At 36.3% G+C, this 15,101-nt stretch overlaps 1 protein-coding gene and 1 pseudogene across 1 annotated transcript in view; both read left to right on the top strand.

The window, feature by feature from the left end:
* LOC118987662 (60S ribosomal protein L34-like) overlaps positions 1-7,737 on the top strand; it is a 36,838-nt pseudogene extending 29,101 nt beyond the window's left edge.
* MDGA2 (MAM domain containing glycosylphosphatidylinositol anchor 2) overlaps positions 1-15,101 on the top strand; it is an 847,781-nt gene that overhangs the window by 231,779 nt on the left and 600,901 nt on the right. The window lies entirely within an intron of this gene.

Consider the following 15,101-nt stretch of genomic DNA (forward strand, 5'->3'; position numbering starts at 1 on the left):
TTTCACCATTAAAAAAATAAGGACCCTTTTTCTGTTCCAGAATTCAGTTGGGATCCCACCGCGAATTTAGTTGTCACGTCTCCTTAACTTCCTCTGCTCTGTGGTGGTCCTCTCACAGTCTTGGTACTTTCAAAGGCTACTGGTCACTCTGTTTGTGAATATCTCTCAGTTTGTGTTTGTCTGATGTCTTCTCATTAGATTGAAAGGTGTCCATTATTGGGAGAGTAGCAAGGAGACAGTATGTCCTTCTCATCACCCCCTAACACAGGGCTGTATGGCAGTCATGTGTTTTACTGGCGAAGTTAACCTTGAGCAGTTAGCTACAGGAATATTTGCCAGGATTCCTCACTATGAACTTTTATTTATTTATTTTTTAATTATTAAATATATTGTGCTCTATTGTGTCATGGCAGATTACCACAAGCCATTTAAAACAGTATCTTTATTTATGCTTAATGCATTTATTATTCTACAGTTCTCTATTATTATATACAAGACTCAAAGTCAAGGTGTCAGTAGGGTTGAGTTCCTTTCTGCAGTCTCTAGGAGAGACTGTTTCCTCGCCTACACTAGCTCCCATAAATCACCCACAGTCCGTGGCTCATGGCCCCTTTCCCCATCTTCAAAGCCAGCCATGGTGGATCAAGTCCTTTTCACGTTGTATCACTCTGACTTCTTCCTCAATTCTTACCCAGATAATCCAGATAATCTCCCTATTTTGAGGTCAGCTGATTAGGAACTTTGATTTCATTTGCAACCTTAATTCCCTTTTGCCATGAAAAACAACACATTCACCAGTGTTGTGGATTAGGATTTAGACAACTTCTGGAGGACATTATTCTGACTACTGCATAAAGTATTTTTTGAGATATTCTGTTTCTGCCTATTAATTTTGCATGCCAGAATTCTGCTCACTGATTTAACTCCCATCCGAAAACCTGACCTATGGTGATGTAATGATGATTTTTAAATTGTCTCATTTCTTCTACATTTATGCATTGAAGTTTTTGTTTAAAATATAAAGGTGATTGCACCCCCACTTATTTATTTATTCAGCTATTTATTATATGTATACACAGTAATCATGGATATTAATTTAATTATTTGGCTTGTAATCTAATACATTGTTTATTTCAATGTTGTAAATGGGATCTTCCTAATTATTTTGGGTTGCCTGCTATGTCACTTTCAGACAGCCCTCCCAGCCACATCCTTTTTCAATCTTTGCCTTCTTACTTCCTGGTACCAGGAGGCGATCTAGGTCTGAAGTCCCTTTAACAGAGTTATAGTTACTCTTGAACTGTGAACTAGGAAAATTTTCACAAGTAAAAAATAGAACCTGAAATCATTTCCTATAAGGGCAGTAGATTAATATTTTGGAAAAACAATTCTTTGAAAAAGCAACTAATAATGGTAGGCTCTAGCTGGTAAATTTCAAGTGACTTTATGTAATACTTTCTTTAAAAATGTTTCGAAATTTCACTGTTTCCAGATTGGCAGTATTTAAATAAATTTGCTCCATCTTAACACAGAAACTTTCTATAGCTGTCATCATGTCATCATTGACAATATAATAAAAGGGTCTAAAAGGCAATTCCTTTCTTTTACATTTTTAAAAATGGCTTGAATGTGCTGTTGACGACAAGAAGAAAATTAAAAACTACTACTTCCCCCAAAGCCTAAAACTGATGAGGCTACAGAGAAGGATTTCAGGAAAATGATGTGATTTTTGACAATAACAAAGCAAGAGAGAACTGAGGGATGGGAGGTAAAGGGAGGTGAAGACTTACCGTAATTTTAAGATGTTAGGATTTACAGGTACTATGTTTTCATACTAGTTTAAGGAATCCCAGTACTCATCAATTTGATTAACGGAAAAAAACAGTCTTTGAACCAGTTTCTCTCTGTCGTTTTAGTATTTATTCATCCAAGTATAAATACACACACACAATCTCATTCTCTGACATCCTCTTTTCTGTTTGTAACATTCACAGTGGAAGTAAGAGTTAACTTCAGCTGAGTAATTGTCATAGGCAAGGTGGTGGGAACAAAGACACTGGGTCAGAAAAGCAGAACCATTTCCCCCCTGGGATTTTATGCAATTGGAGATACTTTCTGAAGTGGTGAATTTGTTTCAATTGTCTAGCAATGCTTTCTCTCTTCAGAAGTGCCAATGAGCAGCGTGTTAGGGAAAGCTTCACACAGTTTTGCTAAACATTTGATTCAGTACAGACTGTGTGAGAGATGTGTTTCTCATTATTAAGAGATCTATCGTTGGAACATGCCAAGACTAAAATTTATCAGGCAGTTAGTCTAGATCTATGGATTAGCTGCACCTATGAAAAAAATGAACTGCTACTAAACTCCTAAGAAAGATAAATTATTCCTTGATTTCACTAAAGCACTTTTATTGATCTCACCATATCTTTCTTTCCTTTTTTTTGAATTGCTATTTTAATTTGACGAGCAATGCAGAGAGAAACTTTCCTAGAGATGCGCTATATACAAAATATATCATTCTCCTTCTGTGCCACTTCAAACTCAATACATAATTGGAGACTGGGGAGAAAAATTTAGAGAACATTTTTTTCTGACTTTGTTGTCTGTATTACTTATGAGTAAGGATAATTAGTCTGGAGAATACTATAGCAGTATCATTCAGTCATTCTCACAGCTGAAAAGATTAATGTGCAATTCTACAGTCTAATTGTGTTTTACTGAAATTGTTGTTATGGATTGTTTCAAGGTTTCATTGAGGTACTTTCTACGTCCATTAGTGAAGTACAGATGTTTTCATGATGAATTATCATTCAGCCTCACCACAAAATAAAGGCAGCCTGGGTCTATACAAAGACTAATTTTCAGAATCCAGTTTAATATTTGGAATGTGCTATTTCAAAATGACAATTTTCACTTTTAAAAATACAGTTTTCAAGAACCTGAATCCAGAGCTTTCATGCATACATGTTTTCTATTCTGATATCTGATTATCATCTGTCCAACCCAAATAATAGACCCTGCTGGGACAGCTTTCCGAAGCTTTTCCCTATTATGATTCTCTCCGCCCCACCCCCGCCGTATGTAGATGTGTGTGTGTATACACACACACACATAATCTTGACTTTAAAACATTTTGGAATGATTATTTATACAAAGTAATAATAGCTTTCTTGAGTATGATTCAAATCACAAACTGAGTATACAACTAACCATATATTATTGTACAATAAAATTGAGGAAACCATATAAATGAAAGATAGAAGAATATGTGTGTGTGTGTGTGCAGTCTGTCTGGAAAAAATCCAACCATTTTTAATATAATGAGAAAGGTTTGCACAATATCAATGTGAACTGGTAGCCAAGGAGAGTGGACTGGAATGCACATGCGTGAAAAATGATGATTTCACTGTACTAGTTGGTGGGGGCAGTAGACGCTGTTGAATGAGCAGGTGTACTGTGTGGCTGTCCCATTCAAAATGACTGAGTGAGTAGAGAGCAACAAATCTGCATCAAATTTTTCATTAAGTTTGAACAGTCCTCTGCAGAAACTATTCAGTTGATTTAGGAGGCCACCATTTACCTATGGTCAACTGGTGATTGGCAGCTTCATCATGACAACATGCCTGCTCGTACATCACATCTGGTGCAGAGCTTTTAGTGAAACATCAAATCACCCAGGTAACTCAGCCCCTCCAAAGCCCAGATTTGGCACCCTGCTATTTCTGTTTTTTGGAAAACTAAAATCACGTTTGAAAAGAAACTGATTTCAGACCATTGATGAGATTCAGGAAAATATGACGGGACCATTGATGGAGACTGGGAGAACCGCGTGAGGTCCCAAGGTACCTACTTTGAAGGGGACTGAGGCGTCATTATCCTGTGTACAGTGTTTCTTGTATCTTGTATTTTCTCCAATAAATGGCTCTGTTTTTCATGTTATATGACTGTATACCTTTTGGACAGACCTCATATATTCATATCACTGATGGAACAGTAGGTTTGTTTACCCTGGCGTCACAATAAACCTGTAAATAGTGTGTTACACGATGATGGCATGACAACTGCAGTGTTACTAGGGGACAAGAATCTTTTAGTTCCAGTATAATTTTGTGGAACCACCATCATACATGTGGCCCGTCATTGACCAGACTTTATGCTGCACATGGCTACAAATACATAAGCATTAAACAGTTCATCAGTGATTTCAAATAAAAAACATAGGCATTTGCCACTCACTCAGCTTTGGGTAACTGATTCACAATGTTAAGTTCTTGTTTTTAACAGACTTTATTTTTTAGAGCAATTTTCAGTTCAAGAAAAATTGAGTATAAGGCGCAAAATGTAATTTTAAATCATCTGGTTTAAAGTGAGGGGATGTACCATGTAAATTTTTCTAAATTTAGTGGTAAAAATTTTATTTTGTTTAATTACATTCCAGTTATATTTAAATTTATTTTATCTATTTATTTTTATTTGAGATTTTTTATTGTTCAAATACAGTTTTCTTCCTTTTTTCCTCCACCCCTCCCCACCACCCTAACCCTCCCCACCACCCTAACCCTCCCCACCTACCCCCAGTTTCCACCCCACCTCTTGTTATTGTGCATATGTCCTTTATACTTGTTCCTGTAAACTCTTCACCTTTTCCCCCATTATCCTCTTCCCTCTCCCTTTGAGTCATTGTCAGCTTGTTCTCAATTTCAATGTCTCTGGTTATACTTTGCTTGCTTGTTTGCTTTGTTGACTAGGTTCCTGTTAATGGTGAGATCATATGGTATTTGTTTCTTACCACCTGGCTTATTTCACTTTGCATAATGCTCTCCAGTTTCATCCATGCTGTCGAAAAGAGGAGGAGTTCCTTCTTTCTTTCTGCTATGTAGTATTCCACTGTGTAAATATACAATAGTTTTTTGACCCACTAATTTACTGATGGGCACTTAGGTTGTATCCAACACTTGGCTATTCTTGGCTATTGTAAATTATGCTGCTATGAACATTGGGGTGCTTTTGGATTGGTATTTCAGGGTTCTTAGGATATAACCCCAGCACTGGAATCGCTGGGTCAAAAGGCAGTTCCATTTTTAGTTTTCTGAGGAAATTCCATGCTGTTTTCCACAGTGGCTGCACCAGTCTGCATTCCCACCAACAGTGCAGTAGGGTTCCCTTTTCTATACATCCTCTTCCACCCTTGTTGTTTGTTGGTTTGGTTTGGTTATGATGGCCATTCTGACTGGCATGAAGTGGTATCTCATTGTGGTTTTAATTTGCATCTATCTGATGGCTCAGTGATGCTGAGCATTCTTTCATATATTTATGGGCCCTCTGCATGTCCTCCTTGGAGAAGTGTCTGTTCAAGTCTTTTGCCCACTTTTTAATTGGGTTGTTTGTCTTCCTGGAGTGGAGTTGTGTGAATTCTTTATATATTTTGGAGATCAAACCTTTGTCCAAAGTGTCATTGGCAAATATGTTTTCCATATAGTTGGTTCTCTTTTCATTTTAGTGCTATTTTCTTTAGCTGTGCAGAAGCTTTTTAACTTGATGAGGTCTCATTTGTTTATTCCTTCCTTTATGTTCGTTGCTCTAGGGGACATATCAGTGAAAATATTGCTGCTTGGAATGTGAGATTTTCCTGCCTATATTTTCCTCTAGGGCTTTTATGGCATCATGACTTATATTTAAGTCTTTTATCCACCTGGAATTTATTTTTGTGTATGGTGTAAGTTGGTGATTGAATTTCATTTTTCTTGCATGTAGCTGTCCAGTTCTCCCAACACCACTTGTTGAAGAGGCTATTTTTACTCCATTTCATGTTGCTGCCCCCTTTGTTGAATATTAATTGGCCATATAGACTTGGGTTTATCGATTTTATGGCATTTTATAATACATATCAGTAAACTAAAGGCTCTGAAAAGTCCTGCAGTAAAGAAACCTCATTATACTTACAATTTTATACTTTATACTTATAAAGTAGCTATTACAACATGTTAGACTTAACTCTTGCATTTCAAATGGCCTTGTTGGCTTTCTAAAGCGCTATTACTTTAAGAAAAAAGTTATGGAAATACAAATGTAGATAAATAGCACATTACTTATATAAATATTTTATCCTATAAAGATTAACATAAGCAATCAACATATATATGTATGTATGTATATATGTATATATATATAATTGTTCAAGTACAGTTTTCTGTCTTTACTCCCATCCCAGTCCAGCCCGCCCCAGTGCTCCCAATCTCCCTCTCATTTCCATAGCCCTTAGTTTTTGTCCATGTCTCCTGTAAACCCTTTTCCTTTTCTCCTGAAATTTCCTCTTGAAAGAAATGTCCATTTAGGTTGAACTGCTCTACATAATTTGATCAAAATACTCTACATAATTTGGTCAAGGTATGAGTGCTAGTGTATATGTCTATCTCTGACTTTTTAAAATAAGATTTTATGGGATAGTTGTGTTTCATATGGGCATTTTTACCTCATGGTTTTGTGGTAAAAAAATTAAAAATCTATGACCAAGATAAAAGTCTATTTAATCTTCCAAGTTAAAGAGATACTTTTTTATTTTTCCACTACAGTTTACATTCAATATTATTTTGTATTCGTTTCAAGTGTACAGAATAGTGGTTAGACAATCTTATGTTTTACAGAGTGTTCCCCCTGATATTTTCAGTACCCAGCTGGCACCCCACATAGTCATTACCGTGTTATTGACTACATTCCCTCTGATGTACTTTACATCCCTGTGACTATTCTGTAACTATGAACTTGTACTTCTTAATGCCTTTACCCCTTTCACTGAGTCCTCCAACCCCTTCCCTCTGGCCACCACCAGTCCACTCTCTGCGTCTGAGTCTTAAACAGATATTCTTTTCTTTAAAGGCTTTATTTATTTATTTTTAGAGAGAGGGGAAGGCTGGGAGAAACTGAGGGAGAGATACATTCAGGCGCGAGAGAAACATCGATCAGTTGCCTCTCCCCAGCCCCCAACCAGGGACCTGGCTCGCAACCCAGTCTTGTAGCCTGACCAGGGATGGAACTGGCAGCCTTTCGCTTTTCAGACATGCCTGACCCACTGTGCCACACTCGTCAGGGCTTAAACAGATATTGTTAAACTAACTTCCATTTGATATAATTGAGGAAAGTTCACACACATAAGGTCACAGCTCTGCCCAAATATTGTCCAGCAGTTCAAATGTCTCATATTGTGTCTCATAGGTATCTGCCAAATCATATTTATAAATCTTTGGAATAAGAATCTGCTCTCCTGGGAGGGAGGGGGGAGAATGGGGGGTGGGATGGGATGGGAGTAATAGACAGAAAACTGTACTTGAAAAATAATTAAATAAAAAAATTGAAAAAAAAAAAGAATCTGCTCTCCTTTTCCAAAGACAGTGTCCACAAGCCTTCACAATGCTCCAGCATTGACATACTACTGGAGGCTGCCCTAAAACACAGATTCTAACAAAACCAGGCTGTCCTGCACCCCTGATCATAGAGTTATTGACCTTCATAACAGGAAAGCACCAGGATCTGCATGTGGCCTGTGTCTAGGCCGACCTCACAGAGTCCGTGCTGTGAGACCCAGAGTTCCAATGTGGTTGTCCAAACCGAAAACCACGTCAGCCAGGCCTCGGGTGGACCCGTGTCCGTGGCAGGGCCAAGCGTGATTTCCTTATTGAGGAGCAGAAAATCGTTGGGAAAATGTTGAAGGCACAAGCACAGCGTCAGAAAGCTCAATAAGAAAATGAAGTTTTTGAGTAATAAAAATGATTAAAAGGCTGAAAAAAATCTGTGCATTTAAGTTTTTTAATATATACTTTCTGGTTCTTATTCTGTCTCCGTCACAGGGAGAAGGGATTTTTCCATGGTGTATTTAGCTGAAAATGCGTGCTAAAGCAATGATGGGATCTGAGCCTGCCAGTATATTTCCATATTCATTTATGGGAATAAGGTCCTTATGAACTACTTGATAGTCTGTGTCCTTTTGAAAAAAAAGAATACTGTCTCAAATGAGGAACTTGAAAAGAAAGAAAATATAAATGTTAATAATACCCTGAAAATTGCCCTCTCAGTCTTGATATCACTGATAAATGCAACACAGTTGTTTTACAATTATATTCTAAATAATGGATTTTTGAAGGAAGACATTTTGGAAATCTATTTTAAAATTATCACCCTTATTTTGTTTTGTTGTGTGACCTAAATAAAGCAAATATAAATTTTGAAGATGACTGATTATTGCAGACATGTGCAGATCAGGACCCAGGATGAATATAATTGCGTTCACTCATTTCTTCCACGTGAGTAGGGGCCTACAATGTGCCGGGAGCTGAGCCCACACCGTGTGGTCCAGAGGTGTGGAGGAGCGGTCTGTGTTCCATGCTCTCAGGGAGCTGCCCTGGTGGTCCCACGAAGGCCTGCACTGAGCTCGTAGTTATCGACATAATTGCCTTTTCGAAAACAAAGGGCAGGGTGTGAACGAAGCATAGAAACTTGTAGAACAAACGTGTTTGAAGAGAAGTATTAATTTGGGTAATTATAAAGTCATCACACCATAATAAAAAACCTTTTCATTAAAACCTTTTGATAATAGTAGACACCAGCAGAGTCGTCCCCCTGGGAAAGAGAGGTATGTTTCTAATGCTACTTGGATTCTCGGTCAGGCATGTTTTCTAGAAACACGAAGTACTGATTAAGAAAGCGAGTGACATTCCACCTGATTGAAATTTTTAGAAGACTACTTTTGCAATTCCTCAAACTAAATGCATAGGAAAATAGAGAAGACAAGAATACTAAAATAATGTAGAATCCCCATAAGATAATACACTGTAAAATAACCAAGTTACTATTACCAGTTTTGAAATAAATCTTACTCTTTTGGAGTAAGTTTGAATCTAAGCCTGATGTCTTAATCTTAATTCCCTAAACCTTTATAAAAACCTAACTCAGAAGTGAAGAGACATTTGGAGTTACTCACTATGGGAAATTAGAAATTCTGAATTCAGGACAGCAGGGAATTGAAGTGTTGTGGGCTGATACTGTCATTTACATTGTTATTCCATGGAAATGGAGTAAAGCAGTAGACTTGAATTGTAAGCACACAGAAAAATGAAATCATCTCTTTGTTATTCAAAGCAGACACAGCATTCTCTGCTATTTAAGTATCTCATCTAGTTGTTCAGAAAACAAATGCATGTGCTAATTCAGGAGTGAATCACAGGGCATAGCCTGAGATACAGCAAATGAATCAATTATCAGGGACTACTGAAGTCCTTCATGTGTTTGAGAATTATGGTGGACGTACCTGAAATTAGTGTACATATCCATGATTATTATCCTCAAATTAACTTTGTACCTTTGCTAAATAAAAACAAAGATAAATAAAAAAGCCTTCCATAGCTAAGGAAGAGTTATGACATTAAAAAGTCACTTTGCTCTGACTTTTTTGGTGTGGCTCGGTGGATTGGGTATCATTCTGCAAACCAAAGGGCCACTGGTTTGATTCCCAATCAGAGCACATGCCTGGGTTGTGGGCCTGGTCTCCAGTTGAGTTGTGTGCAAAAGGCAACCAATTGGTGTTTCTCTCCTTTTCTTTCTCCTTTCCTTCCACTCTCTCTAAAAATAAATAAGATCTTTAAAAAAAATCATACTGCTGGCAAAAAAGAGAGAAATCTTTAGCAAAGAGATTAATGTTAAAATAGTTTATTTTAGGAAACAACCATTTAAGATCAACCTATCAATTATTGAATAGATGGCCTTTGTTATTCCTGCCAAATGCCTCCATTTTTTCTGTGATATTTTTAATTTTGACCAAAGTTCAGCTGTCACAGTAGTACTCAGAGACAGGCTGTCTTGCAGGTATTGAACACTGTTCAATAATTTGCTGGTTGTAGATGTTCATGCCACTGAAGCCACCATTGTCACCCTTTATTGGGTTTCAAAAACAGAATACAAATACTACATTTTACAGAACTGAGATTATTTGTAGGATTATGAAATTCTTCCTTTTGAATTCATAGATTTTCAATTGACTTTTCAGTTGCAAAGTTAAGATATGGTGTATGCTTTGATTAGATGGTTTTTACCACTTCTAGACTATTTCTGTAAAGTCAAAGAAGGTAGTATATATTCTCAGTGTGCCCATCCAAAGTTTTGTATTTATTTCCTAAAACAACGTATTTCATAGGCAATGATAGAGTGGCCTAAATATGGCAGGAGTGTTTAACACACCACAAAAATACAGGAGGAATGGAAATACAGCCGCTTGTGCTAATGCTGTTTCTACCTTCTTGTTCCTTTCCTCCTGCCCATTCCTAATGTGGTCCTTATAAATGACCTGACATGCCCAGGAGATGCGCATTGTGGCTTTCATGTTGGTGGCACTTTGGAAAAGAAAGATCAAACTTATTTTTCATGTAAAATTTTAGCCATGTGTGTGAGTGTGTGTGTGTTTTAACTTTGTGTTTTGCCCAGCTGAATGGATACCTAGTGATATAAAAGGAGTAGAAATCGAGAAGAATGGCAAAATCTTATAGCGTAGAGGTTTCTCACATAAAAGTTAAAATGAATCTCAGAAATACACCAGCAATACTGTCATTCTTTGGGAGACATGTTTTGTTAACTTATTTTAATTTTGTCAATTGGATTCAGGTGGAGGGAAGTGGGGGTGACTGGGAGACAGGAAAGTTCTGCCACATTTGCTTTGCTGCTCAAAACCTAGAGAAAACCCAAGTTTAACTAGAAAGGAAAGTAATTGGGAGGTCAGCATCAGCACTCGTATTTCCTTTTTATCTGCAGAGATTTTGCTCACGAATAAACTCATATATGTAATTTATTGCTATTGCAAAATGCTGAGAATGCTCTCCTGAGGGACCGAGTAGAAAATTTAGGAGTTTAGAGATGAAAATCAGAAAATGCAGGTGTGGCGATTTAGTAAACAAAAGAGAGGTGAATATCCATGTTGTGGAGGGCAGCTTCTGGTTTTGTACAGAGATGAGTAATCTCTTGACACTACAGCTTAAAGGGTAATGTGAAAGTTGTAAAATATTTTACTAGAGTCATCACACCTTCGAGAGGGTCAAGTACCTGATTTCTTGGACTTGAAAACGTGGGTTTAAAAGCGAATACAATTAGCAGACAGTTTAACACCAAAGCGAACACAAAACAAAATAGAATGTACCCTCAAATATTTGAAAGAGTGGAGGACATTTAGGGAATATAATCTGGTTTTTGCAAGGGAAGCATTGTCTATTTCTATTAGGATTTGCCTGTAAACAGTTTCAGAGAGATTTCTTTTAAAAAGTGATATTTTTTCCTCACAAACATCAATTAGATATATTTGATATCTATAAGTATTCCAATAATATATATCAGGGGCACTTTCAACTCTACTTATGCACAATTATATAAAATGAAATACTATATAACTATCAATACTGTAGGATTATACTCATTTTGTCCTGGAAAAAAAAAAGAAACAAAGGATTTGCTTCCAGTTGTGTGTGTGTGCTTTACTTTTCAGCTTAGCAACATATTAAAGAATAAAAGAAGTTAATGAAATATGCTGTCCATCTTTTTCTGAAAGCATGAATAATAGCGTTTAAAGTTTTTTGTTTTGTTTAACTGTCCCTTAAGCCAACCAGGAAAGGCTGAATTCTTCTTCACAGTTTGCAGTTTGCTTTGTTTCCTGACTCTTTAACTAACTCAATTTAAAATGTTTCAGAAGATTCAGCTTTTGATCTCTTAATGCTCATTGAATAACAAAATTTGAAACTGTAAATGTCATAAATGCAAAGAATCTCCAGATCTATTACATCAAAATGACACAGAACATAGGTGTTCAGATTGTATTTGAGTTTATTGAATGTCTAGAAATAATGTAACAGTTTGATTTAACATGGTTTATCTTGGGGAAGAAGAGGCGATTTGCCTATCTCGTTCTCTGTTCCACAGTCTGTTACCTTCACTACAATTTTTAGCTATATTATATTTATTTAGTTTATGTTTCCCTTGCACATAACTGCATCTAAAACAACAGTAATCAAAACTATCTCCAGAAAGGATGCACCATACACATTTAATCTTCTAAAAAATAAATAAATACATGAATTATGTATATTTGTGTCTACGAAAAATGGAATTCTTTATAAAATTAGTGCTTGATATTAAAAATAAGGGCTTTTTAACCACTCAAAATCAAATTTTGTACCAATGGCTACACTGAAAAAAATTACAGTGAAAAAGAGAATTTTTACTATGATGTTCATGCACGTAATGAACCCATCTGGGCAAATATTTACCTTTTAATTAGCTTTAGAATTCAGGTAGGTGCTTTACATTACCAAGAAGAAAATGCCAACATATATTTAGATGCCTCCTCTCCAGTCCCCTCCACACCCATCTCCCCTCCTCTATTTTTCTCACTTCTTTCCTTAAGGCTAATAAAAAGACCTAAAGCACCCTTCATATTAATTCATATATACTTTTCCCAAATGTATACTTTCTTGAAATTACAACATATACTGTCGTAGTTAAAATAACATAGACTACTAGGAGCTATTTTATTTTAGACTTAGTTTGTTTCTTTTCTTTTACACTTGAACTTTTTATCACTCATCTTTAACATGTTCCATGGGTATATTACTTTAACAGAATTATTTCTGAAAAAAATTCATGTAAATTGATGTCTTGTGAGTTATCAAGCTTAAATTGTTTATGTGACTTTCTATTAAAAATAATTATTTTGAAAGTAATTTAATGGGTTATAAACATTGTTACCATTTATGTTGTATTCAAGTATGGTGTATATGAATGTTTGGATCACCTGATCCTGGATCTGGTACCTATTTTGTTTTTCTTCTGTCCATACCCTACACTTATATAATTAGCCCAGTAAAATTTCTTATAATCACAGTCCATCATTCTTTTCATGTGTGGATCATTCTTTATTATTAGTTTTAATTCACAGTAGAAGGCTATGTCTCATTACTGTTGTGTAATTGTGGATTACCTTTCTTCATGATTGAATGGTCTGTGTATTTCCTTGAAAAGACCTAAATTTCCGATTCCTATACTTAACCCCATAGGAAAGGCCTCTGAACCCCCCCCAAAATGGTCCTTATGGAAAAATATTTCTTATCCCTTTTGAATTATCAAACCAGTTCTGCACTCATCAATTTAAAATATAAATTTGAATATTCATATATTTTGCTGAATAATAGACTTGACCTTTTGTGTGTCTACTCAAGGATATGACATACTTTCTTTACATGATTTCAAAAAATTACCTAATTAAATAAATTCAGTTGATCCTATAATTATACTAAGCATATGTAAATGAGTAGTAAACCTGTTTAAGGAATGTGTAGGAAAGGGCCATGGCTGATGAGCGCAAGAGTGTAAGAGTACTGAATCCAAGTAATCAAATTCATTCTTCTGTGCTCAGGCATGCTGTTTAAAGAAGGCTACTTTAAAGAAATAGTTTATACATTTTTCTTATGACTACTGGAAACATGTTTAAGAACCTTGGCCGTCTTACATTTTTTGAGTCATACATGGCTTTGTCTTCTTATTTGGTATTTCAGTATCTACATCCCTGAGAGGATGAAGAGAAAGCCCCTCCTTTGCTAAATTCTTTTCTCAAGTGAGCAATATTGATAACATCGGGGCAGTGCATTCATGTCCCCCTGCCTCTGCATTTAATGCCACTTCAGCCTGGAATCCTCTTTCCCTTAGTGGCATGCTTTGGCCAATCCCCCAAATCTTTATAACGTGTATGAACATAAAAGCCAATGCCAGCCCTGGCTAGTGTAGCTCAGGGGATGGAACACAGGCTGTGAACCAAAGGGCCTCCAGTTTGAGTCCTCGATTCCCAGTCGGGGCACCTGCCTGGGTTGTGGGCCAGGTCCCCAGCGGGGCCCACAGGAGAGGCAACCTCACATTGATGTTTCTCTCTCTCTTTCTCCCTCCCTTCCCCCTCTCTAAAAATAAGTAAATAAAATCTTTAAAAAACACAAGTCTAACTTGGGGAGATAGATAACTGAATAGTTATATAAAGTGACTGACTTATTTAAAGTTACCCTTCTTAAAAATAAATTGGAATTATTGAGTTGTGTGCCTGAATCCCACTTTTATTTAATTTTCCTTTAACATTTTGTCAATCCTTTTTAACTCTACAATCTCTCAACAGAGCAGGGACTTGGTTTTATTCAGTAGAAGTCATCATGTTTTGAGTATAACAGCATAATGTTTATTTGACAAATAAACCCCCCTCAATGAGCTGATTTCCTTGACAGTATTTCAGACATGACGTCCTTCCTATTCCCTCAGCCCTAGGTTCCATTCCTTTTATACCAACTACATATAATGCCTGGGACACAAGGTAAAAAAGTAAAGATGTTAGTAAGTGATGTGTCAATATGTTTTTTAAATTAAAACCATGTTGGTTTGTTTTACATTGAATGAGTCAGTTAGGAGCTGGGTTGTATAATCATAAGGGAGTAAATTTTCGCTGGAGAAATTTTAGATAGTGTGATAAACTGGCATGACGATATTTTAATTAAGGGAGTCCTTCAACCAGAAAATCCTCTCGTTTTCTCTCAAATTCGGCCACGGTGGTGACCACTTACTTCATCTGTGCACACTAGTTTTTGGACTTGGCAGTTTAAGAAAGAAGTTCAAGTTGTGCAATGCTTTGATTGTATTATGTTAAAATTTACCCAATAGTTCTATGGGATTAGCAGGATGGACACATAGGCAATGAGTGAAGAGTCTTACTGGATTGGAATAAGAGCTGAAAATAAATCCTGAAGAGTAAAATATTTTCGTTTACTCTGTATGTTGAGTATGAATATATGTACATATGTAGATATCAAAACTGTATATAATACGTATATAAAACACATTTTAAATAAGGTAGAGTAACTAAAATTGATTAGATTATAGAATGAATGAGGTTGTTTACATTATGTGACAATGAGGCAAACACAGATCATTAAGTTTGTCACTCAGAAAACAACTCTATTGATTAATCCAGGCTTCTGCTGAGTATTCTAATAGCCAAAATTATATATTTTCTGAAGGTGTTAGTGGTGTGGAGCTTGCTT

This window comes from Sturnira hondurensis, unplaced genomic scaffold, assembly GCF_014824575.4.
Source record: "Sturnira hondurensis isolate 20B ecotype Veracruz unplaced genomic scaffold, ASM1482457v3 Scaffold0005329, whole genome shotgun sequence".
Taxonomy (NCBI): domain Eukaryota; kingdom Metazoa; phylum Chordata; class Mammalia; order Chiroptera; family Phyllostomidae; genus Sturnira; species Sturnira hondurensis.